Source organism: Procambarus clarkii, chromosome 14 (genome assembly GCF_040958095.1).
Source record: "Procambarus clarkii isolate CNS0578487 chromosome 14, FALCON_Pclarkii_2.0, whole genome shotgun sequence".
Classification (NCBI taxonomy): domain Eukaryota; kingdom Metazoa; phylum Arthropoda; class Malacostraca; order Decapoda; family Cambaridae; genus Procambarus; species Procambarus clarkii.
In genome coordinates, this window is record NC_091163.1 from 27,585,966 (window position 1) to 27,597,633 (window position 11,668).

Here is an 11,668-nt window from a genome sequence, read left to right on the forward strand (position 1 = left end):
ATGAATTAATGTTTTTTCGTCTACCTAACCTACCTAACCTAACCTAACCTTGCTTTTTTTGGCTACCTAACCTAACCTTATCTACAAATATTGGTTAGGTTAGGTTAGGTAGGGTTGGTTAGGTTCGGTCATATATCTACGTTAATTTTAACTCCAATAAAAAAAAATTGACCTCATACATAGAGAAAAGGGTTGCTTTATCATTTCATAAGAAAAAAATTATAGTAAATATATTAATTCAGGAAAACTTGGCTTATTAGGCAAATCGGGCCTTGAATAGTAGGCTGAGAAGTGAGTTCTGGCTACTAGGTACGACATATATATATATATATATATATATATATATATATATATATATATATATATATATATATATATATATATATATATATATATATATGTCGTACCTAGTAGCCAGAACTCACTTCTCAGCCTACTATGCAAGGCCCGATTTGCCAAATAAGCCAAGTTTTCATGAATTAATTGTTTTTCGACTACCTAACCTACCTAACCTAACCTAACCTAACTTTTTTGGCTACTTAACCCAACCTAACCTATAGAGATAGGTTAGGTTAGGTTAGGTAGGGTTGGTTAGGTTCGGTCATATATCTACGTTAATTTTAACTAAATGAACAAAAATTGACCTCATACATTATGAAATGGGTAGCTTTATCATTTCATAAGAAAAAATTTAGAGAAAATATATTAATTCAGGAAAACTTGGCTTGTTAGGCAAATCGGGCCATGCATAGTAGGCTGAGAAGTGAGTTCTGGCTACTAGGTACGACATATATATATATATATAACTACAGTGTGTACAACATGTATCGTTTACAACATGTATATATATATATATATATATATATATATATATATATATATATATATATATATATATATATATATATATATATATATATATATATATACATACATATATATATATATATATATATATATATATATATATATATGTCGTACCTAGTAGCCAGAACTCACTTCTCAGCCTACTATTCAAGGCCCGATTTGCCTAATAAGCCAAGTTTTCCTGAATTAATATATTTACTATATTTTTTTTCTTATGAAATGATAAAGCAACCCTTTTCTCTATGTATGAGGTCAATTTTTTTTTATTGGAGTTAAAATTAACGTAGATATATGACCGAACCTAACCAACCCTACCTAACCTAACCTAACCTATATTTATAGGTAAGGTTAGGTTAGGTAGCCAAAAAAAGCTAGGTTAGGTTAGGTTAGGTAGGTTAGGTAGACGAAAAAACATTAATTCATGAAAACTTGACTTATTAGGCAAATCGGGCCTTGAATAGTAGGCTGAGAAGTGCGTTCTGGCTATTAGGTACGACATATATATATATATATATATATATATATATATATATATATATAACTGAAAACTCACACCCCAGAAGTGACTCGAACCCATACTCCCACAACTGGTATGTACAGGGACGCCTTAATCCGCTTGACCATCACGACCGGACAAAAAGAAGTGATAGCCGAGGCTATATGAACCACTTCCCCGCCGGCACTCGGATGGTAATCTTGGGCATAGCATTTTATCAAATCACCTCATTCTTTGGGGCACACGTGAGGAACACAAATGCAAACAAGCCTGAATGGTCCCCAGGACTATATACAACTGAAAACTCACACCCCAGAAGTGACTCGAACCCATACTCCCACAACTGGTATGTACAGGGACGCCTTAATCCGCTTGACCATCACGACCGGACAAAAAGAAGTGATAGCCGAGGCTATATGAACCACTTCCCCGCCGGCACTCGGATGGTAATCTTGGGCATAGCATTTTATCAAATCACCTCATTCTTTGGGGCACACGTGAGGAACACAAATGCAAACAAGCCTGAATGGTCCCCAGGACTATATACAACTGAAAACTCACACCCCAGAAGTGACTCGAACCCATACTCCCACAACTGGTATGTACAGGGACGCCTTAATCCGCTTGACCATCACGACCGGACAAAAAGAAGTGATAGCCGAGGCTATATGAACCACTTCCCCGCCGGCACTCGGATGGTAATCTTGGGCATAGCATTTTATCAAATCACCTCATTCTTTGGGGCACACGTGAGGAACACAAATGCGTATGAACACAAATGCAATATGAGGAACACATATATATATATATATATATATATATATATATATATATATATATATATATATATATATATATATATATATATATATGTCGTACCTAGTAGCCAGAACTCACTTCTCGGCCTACTATGCAAGGCCCGATTTGCCTAATAAGCCAAGTTTTCATGAATTAATATATTTTCTCTATGTTTTTTCTTATAAAATGATAAAGCTACCCATTTCATTACGTGTGAGGTCAATTTCTTTTTATTTGAGTTACAATTAACGTAGGTATATGACCGAACCTAACCAACCCTACCTAACCTAACCTAACCTATCTTTATAGGTTAGGTTAGGTTAAGTAGCCGAAAAAGTTAGGTTAGGTTAGGTAGGTTAGGTTGTCGAAAAACAATTAATTCATGAAAACTTTGCTTATTAGGTAAATCGGGCCTTGCATAGTAGGCTGAGAAGTGAGTTCTGGCTACTAGGTACGACATATATATATATATATATATATATATATATATATATATATATATATATATATATATATATATATATATATATATATTTATATATATTTATATATATTTATATATATATCTATATATATCTATATATATATATATATATATATATATATATATATATATATATGTCGTACCTAGTAGCCAGAACGCACTTATCGGCCTACTATGCAAGGCCCGATTTGCCTAATAAGCCAAGTTTTCCTGAATTAATATATTTTCTCTAATTTTTTTCTTTTGAAATGATAAAGCAACCCATTTCATTATGTATGAGGTCAATTTCTTTTATTGGAGTTAAAATTAACGTAGATATATGACCGAACCTAACCAACCCTACCTAACCTAACCTAACCTATCTCTATAGGTTAGGTTTGGTTAGGTAGCCGAAAATGTTAGGTTAGGTTAGGTTAGGTAGGTTAGGTAGTCGAAAAACAATTAATTCATGAAAACTTGGCTTATTAGGCAAATCGGGCCTTGAATAGTAGGCCGAGAAGTGCGTTCTGGCTACTAGGTACGACATATATATATATATATATATATATATATATATATATATATATATATATATATATATATATATATATATATATATATGTCGTATATATGACCTTCTGAAGATGTATTTAATATACGAAAGTACTTAAGGAAATTTCCTGTTTCATTTTTCCTCCGTGGTCTGACATTGTCATATATATATATATATATATATATATATATATATATATATATATATATATATATATATATATATATATATATATATATATTTATATATATTTATATTTATATATATATATATATATATATATATATATATATATATGTCGTACCTAGTAGCCAGAACGCCCTTCTCAGCCTACTATGCGAGGCCCAATTTGCGTAATAAGCCAAGTTTTCATGAATTAATTGCTTTTCGACTACCTAACCTACCTAACCTAACCTAACCTAACTTTTTCGGCTACCTAACCTAACCTAGCCTATAAAGATAGGTTAGGTTAGGTTAGGTAGGGTTGGTTAGGTTCTGTCATATATCTACGTTAATTTTAACTCCAATAAAAAAAAATTGACCTCATACATAATGAAATAGGTACCTTTATCATTTTATAAGAAAAAAAATTGAGAAAATATATTAATTCAGGCAAACTTGGCTTATTCGGCAAATCGGACCTTGCATAGTAGGCTGAGAATTGCGTTCTGGCTACTAGGTACGACATATATATATATATAAATATATATAAATTTATATATAAATATATATATATATATATATATATATATATATATATATATATATAAATATATATATATATATATATTATATATATATATATAATATATATAAACATGTATATATATATATAAATATATATAAATATATATATATAAATATATATATATATATATATATATATATATATATATATATATATATATATATATATATATATATATATATATATATATATATATATATATGTCGTACCTAATAGCCAGAACGCACTTCTCAGCCTACTATGCAAGGCCCGATTTGCCTAATAAGCCAAGTTTTCATGAATTAATTGTTTTTCGACTACCTAACCTACCTAACCTAACCTAATCTAACTTTTTCGGCTACCTAACCTAACCTAACCTATACAGATAGGTTAGGTTAGGTTAGGAAGGGTTGGTTAGGTTCGGTCATATATCTACGTTAATTTCAACTCCAAAAAAAAAAATTGACCTCATATATAATGAAATGGGTAGCTTTATTATTTCATAAGAAAAAAAATTGAGAAAATATATTAATTCAGGAAAACTTGGCTTATTAGGCAAATCGGGCCTTGCATAGTAGGCCTAGAAGTGCGTTCTGGCTACTAGGTACGACATATATATATATATATTTATATATATATATATATATATATATATATATATATATATATATATATATATATATATATATATATATATATATATATATATATATATATATATATATACTCATTTTCAGTTTAATTCTTCTCCGTGGTCGGATACTGTTACATTTTTCATCACGTGTTAATTTTCGTGATTTACACACACACACACACACACACACAGTGGGGGAACAGAGACCCACATGGAAGACCAGACAAATGGAGAGCTAAACTGCTGGATGTGGCAACAAGAAACTTTCTAACTCAACAAGGGACCGACAAGAATGAGAGGAGGGGATGTTCATAGTGTACTGATCATAGTGTATTGAGCTTTGAGTACCTGGTTGAGCTAGGAATTATCACCCCCAAAAAAGAACTGGGAAACAAAGGGCTGGCGTACCGAAAGGGGAAACTATGAGGAGATGAATAAATTCCTAAGGGATATACATTGGGACACAGAACTGGGAACCAAGTCCGTACAAGACATGATGGACTATGTCACCCAAAAATGTCAGGAGGCTGTAAGAAGGTTTGTCCCAGCCCGACAGGAAACAACAGAGAAGCAAAAGAAGAATCCGTGGTTTAATAGGGAATGTATGAAAGCAAAGGAGCTGAACAAAAGGGCATGGAAGAACCTCCGTAATAACAGAACACCAGAAAATAGAGAGATACCAGAGAACCAGGAACGAGTATGTTAGTGTGAGAAGAGCAGCTGAGAAAAGGTATGAAAATTATATAGCTAATAAAGCCAAGACCGAACCAAAGCTACTGCATAGTCACATCAGGAGGAAGATAATAGTGAAGGATTACGTGATTAGCCTTGGGATGGGCGAGGACAAGTACACAGAGAATGACAAAGAGGTGTGTGAAGAACTCAACAAAAGGTTCAATGAGGTCTTTACAATAGAACAGGGAGAAGTCACGGCGCTAGGAGAGGTGGCAGCAAACCAAGTGACCGTGGAAAGGTTCGAAATTACAAGAGATGAGGTCAAGAAGTGCCTATTGGAGCTGGACGCGAGGAAAGCTGTTGGGCCGGACGGAATCTCACCATGGGTATTGAAAGAGTGTGCTGAAGCACTTTGCTTGCCACTCTCCATAGTGTATAGTAGGTAGCTGAAAACAGGAGAATTGCCAGAAATATGGAAGACTGCTAATGTAGTAACAATATACAAAAAGGGTGACAAACAGGAGGCACTGAACTGCAGGCCATTTTCCTTAACTTGTATACCATGCAAGGTGATGGAGAAGATTGTGAGAAAAAACCTAGTAACACATCTGGAGAGAAGAGACTTCGTGACAACCCATCAACATGGGTTCAAGGAGGGTAAATCTTGCCTTACAGGCTTGATAATTCTACGATCAGGTGACAAAGATTAAGCAATAAAGAGAAGGATGGGCGGACTGCATTTTTTTGGACTGTCGGAAAGCCTTTGACACAGTACCCCATAAAAGGTTGATGCATAAGCTGGAGAAACAGGCAGGAGTAACTGGTAGGGCGCTCCAGTGGATATGGGAGTACCTAAGCAATAGGAAGCAGAGAGTTACAGTGAGGGGTGAGACCTCAGAATGGCGTGAAGTCACCAGTGGAGTCCCACAGGGCTCTGTACTCGGACCTATCCTGTTTCTGATATGCGTAAATGATCTCCCAGAGGGTATAGACTCATTTCTCTCAATGTTTGCTGACGACGCCAAAATTATGAGAAGGATTAAGACAAAGGAGGACAGCTTGAGGCTTCAAGAAGACCTGGACAAGCTGCAGGGATGGTCGAACAAATGGTTGTTAGAGTTAAACCCAAGCAAAAGTAATGTAATGAAGATAGGGGTAGGAAGCAGGAGACCAGATACAAGGTATCATTTGGGAGATGAAATACTTAAAGAGTCAGAGATAGAGAAAGACCTGGGGGGTTGATATCACGCCAGACCTGTCCCCTGAAGCTCATATCAAGAGGATAACATCAGCAGCATATGCCAGGTTGGCTAACATAAGAACTGCCTTTAGAAACTTGTGTAAGGAATGTTTCAGAACAGCATATACCACATATGTCAGACCAATCCTGGAGTATGCGGCTCCAGCATGGAGTCCACATCTAGTCAAGCATAAGACTAAACTGGAAAAGGTTCAAAGGTTTGCAACCAGACTAGTACCCGAGCTGAGATGTATAAGCTACGAGGAGAGACTACGGGAATTAAACCTCACTTCGTTGGAAGACAGAAGAGTTAGGGGGCGACATGCTCACCACATTCAAGATTCTCAAGGGAATCGACAGGGTTGATAAAGACCGGCTATTTACACAAGGGGCACACGCACTACGGGACACAGTTGGAAACTGAGTGCCCAAATGAGCCACGGAGATATTAGAAAGAACTTTTTTAGTACCAGAGTGGTTGACAAGTGGAATGCATTAGGAAGTGATGTGGTGGAGGCTGACTCAATACACAGTTTCAAGTGTAGATATGATAGAGCCCAATAGGCTCAGGAACATGTACACCTGTTGATTGACGGTTGAGAGGCGGGACCAAAGAACCAGAGCTCAACCCCCGCAAGCACAACTAATTGAGTACAACTAGGTGAGCACACACACACACACACACACACACACACACACATACACACACACACACACACACAGGGGGCCTCGTAGCCTGGTGGATAGCGCGCAGGATTCGTAATTCTGTGGCGCGGGTTCGATTCCCGCACGAGGCAGAAACAAATGTGCAAAGTTTCTTTCACCCTGAATGCCCCTGTTACCTAGCAGTAAATAGGTACCTGGGAGTTAGTCAGCTGTCACGGGCTGCTTCCTGGGGGGTGTGTGTGTCTGTGTGGTGTGGAAAAGAAAAAAAAAAAAAAAAAAAAAAAAAAAAAAAAAAAAAAAAAAAAAAAAGTAGTTAGTAAACAGTTGATTGACAGTTGAGAGGCGGGCCGAAAGAGTAAAGCTCAACCCCCGTAAAAACACAACTATTAAACACAACTAGTAAACACACACACACACACACACATATATATATATATATGTATATATATATATATATATATATATATATATATATATATATATATATATATATATATATATATATATATATATATATATATATATATATATATGTCGTACCTAGTAGCCAGAACGCACTTCTCAGCCTACTATGCAAGGCCCGATTTGCTTAATAAGCCAAGTTTTCATGAATTGATGTTTTTTCAACTACCTAACCAACCTAACCTAACCTACCTTTTTCGGCTTAATAAGCCAAGTTTTCCTGAATTAATATATTTTCTCTAATTTTTTTCTTATGAAATGATAAAGATACCCATTTCATTATGTATGAGGTCAATTTTTTTTTATTGGAGTTAGAATTATCGTAGATATATGACCGAACCTAACCAACCCTACCTAACCTAACCTAACCAATCTTTATAGGTTAGGTTAGGTTAGGTAGCCGAAAAAGTTAGGTTAGGTAGTCGAAAAACAATTAATTCATGAAAACTTGGCTTATTAGGCAAATCGGGCCTTGCATACTAGGCTGAGAAGTGCGTTCTGGCTACTAGGTACAACATATATATAAATATATATATATATATATATATATATATATATATATATATATATATATATATATATATATATATATATATATATATATATATATATATATATATATATATATATATGTAGGCACTTCTCAGCCTACTATACAAGGCCCGATTTGCCTAATAAGCCAAGTTTTCCTGAATTAATATATTTTCTCTAATTTTTTTCTTATGAAATGATGAAGCTACCCACTTCATTATGTATCAGGTCAATTTTTTGTTTATTGGAGTTAAAATTAACGTAGATATATGACCAAACCTAACCAACCCTACCTAACCAAACCTAACCTATCTTTACAGGTTAGGTTAGGTTATGTAGCCGAAAAAGTTAGGTTAGGTTAGGTTAGGTAGTCGAAAAAACATTAATTCTGTAAAACTTGGCTTATTAGGCAAATCGGGCCTTGCATAGTAGGCTGAGAAGTGAGTTCTGGCTACTAGGTACGACATATATATATATATATATATATATATATATATATATATATATATATATATATATATATATATATATATATGTCGTACCTAGTAGCCAGAATGCACTTCTAGGCCTACTATGCAAGGCCCAATTTGCCTAATAAGCCAAGTTTTCATGAATTAATTGTTTTTCGACTACCTAACCTAACCTAACCTAACTTTTTCGGCTACCTAACCTAACCTAACCTATAGAGATAGGTTAGGTTAGGTAGGGTTGGTTAGGTTCGGTCATATATCTACGTTAATTTTAACTCCAATAACAAAAAATTGACCTCATACATAATGAAATGGGTAGCTTTATCATTTCATAAGAAAAAAATTTGAAAAAATATATTAATTCAGGAAAACTTGACATATTAGGCAAATCGGGCCTTGCATAGTAGGCCGAGAAGTGCGTTCTGGCTACTAGGTACGACATATATATATATATATATATATATATATATATATATATATATATATATATATATATATATATATATATATATATATATATATATATATATATATATATATATATCTGCGGAACTGCGATGGCAGACCAATATGGTCGTCATGGTCTGGTATGTCGTAAATCACAGGGTAAAATTGCAAGACATGAAGAAGTCAACGACATCATCAAGAGGAGCCTCGCCACAGCCCGCTGCCCGGCACAAAGAGAACCACACTTATCCAGACCTAACGACCCTCAGAAGCGCCCTGATGGGGTCACCTTGCTACCTTGGAAGGATGGTAAGCAAGTGGTATGGGACTACACGTGCGCTGCCACACTGGCCAGTACCTACCTCCACTACAGCACACGTGAAAGCGGTGGTGCTGCTTCTTTCAGGGAATCGCAGAAAATTATTAAATACAGAGGTCTAGCACACTGCTACAGCTTTGTTCCGATCGGCTCGGAGACCCTCGGTTCGTGGGGAAAATGTGCATTGAAGTTCCTGAAGGAATTGGGGGACAAATTGATCAGCGCTACAAAAGACCAGAGAGCAAAAAGTTTCTTGTTCCAGCGCCTCAGTGTTGCGATTCAGAGGGGAAATGCCTGTTGCGTCTTGGGCACTAGTCCAACTTCAGAGGAATTCGAAGAAGTGTTTGACTTGCAACAATGATCGAACCCGTCTGTGACATTCATCAATGTTTCCCATTGTTTTGTTCTTCAAGAGATCCATAACCTTTAAGCACCTTTTTGCATTATTATTTTTGTATCAACCCATGTATATCTTGTAACCATCAAATGCATAATAAAGCACAAAAAATATTCAAGGAAGGGGGTGGTAGGAGAAAAGCACACAGAAACTGTATTGGAGGGGATCTAAACATTCCCTCTAATGCGTTATGCGTGGTTTCCTCCGAGGCTATGGGTCCCCCTTCTTCCAGCTAGAGGTATATATATATATATATATATATATATATATATATATATATATATATATATATATATATATATATATATATATATATATATATATATATATATATATATAAGTAAGAAAGGGCAAAGACATTGTAAACTAAACAAAATTAAACTACCAAAATAAACTAAAAATCAAATTACAGGGCCTACTGTGCACTATACAGTGTACAATTGAACAGCTGAAAGGTTGCTATTTAACAGAGGCCGCAGCTCCTTTATATATAAGGATTCCATTACTCTCAAATCTGACTGGCCATTCATACAAGTGTCCAGAATTTTAAAATCAGATTCCAGCAGAGAATGATCAAACTCATAACAATGGTTTCTAATCTCCGAAAATGCTGGTTTACACAATGGTAATCCAGTCCTAAAAGATAATCCCCGGTGCTCAAGTATCCTAATCTTAAAGTTCCGAATGGAACTCCCGACATATCCAGCATTACAGCTGGAACAATTATACATATATACGACATTTGAGCACAAGGGGGTAGGCACTTTATCTTTAAATTTAAAATAAGAGCCTATGGTATTTGTGTTGACAAAAATAAATCTAAAGTCTACTTGAGGATAACACTGCTGCAACAGTCTCCTCAAACGACTCCTTACAGAAAAGCTAATACTGCCATAAAATGGTAATTTAATATATTTAAGATCCCTTTCCACTGTAGTAATCCTACATGATGGGTGAAACTTCTTATTTAAGAAATTCTTTATAAAAGTATAAACCATATGCACAGGATAACCATTATTTGAAAAAAAATTCACAAGAAAATTAATTTCCTGATCAAAGTTATTCCAATTAGAACATAAAACAAAGGCCCTATTCAGTAGAGTGTTAATAGCATTTTTCTTAAAAATATCAGGAACAAAGGAATTAAAATTTAAACCTAAACCAGTAAAGGTTGGTTTCCTAAAAACATTAGTGTTGAACCCATTGAGGTTATTCACTTTTACATCAAGAAACGACAATGAATTATTAACTTCACACTCTGCAGTAAACCGTATATTACTATGTTGTGCATTAAGATACTCTCTAAATTTCTCAATATGAAACTGGTCCCTAAACAACAAAAAAGTGTCATCTACATATCTCCTGTACAAGACTGGTTTAAAGGCCGAAGGACAATTATCAAGCCAATTTATTTCGTGAAAACTCAAAAAAGCATTAGCCAGTGCAGGACCTAAAGGAGACCCCATTGCTACTCCATCAATTTGTTTATAATAAATATTATTAAACATAAAGATGGAGTCTTTAACTGCTATTTCTAACAGCCGTCTGAATATTTTACTACAAAATCCAGACACTAAGTTAGTGTCAGCAAATAATTGACTTACACAGATATCAATGGTTTCCAACAGAGGAATATTAGTAAAAAGTGATTCAGTATCGAAACTGGCCATTATAGTTGGGAACTCAAAATTTAATGAGGAAAGTTCTTTTACAAAATCCTGAGAATTTCTCACAGTAAATTCATTATGCGTTAATGGTTCTAATAATGGAACCAGAAACTTAGCCAGTTTATAATTTAATGTGCCAATCGCTGATAAAATAGGACGAATCGGTATACCTGTTTTATGAACTTTAGGTAACCCATATAAGATGCCAGGCTTAGAGCCAGTTGCAAGTAATTTAGTATAATCGAAAAGAGAGTCT

At 34.8% G+C, this 11,668-nt stretch overlaps 1 protein-coding gene across 1 annotated transcript in view; it reads left to right on the forward strand.

Moving 5' to 3' along the window:
- LOC123772962 (3-galactosyl-N-acetylglucosaminide 4-alpha-L-fucosyltransferase FUT3-like) overlaps positions 1-11,668 on the forward strand; it is a 334,661-nt gene that overhangs the window by 129,451 nt on the left and 193,542 nt on the right. The window lies entirely within an intron of this gene.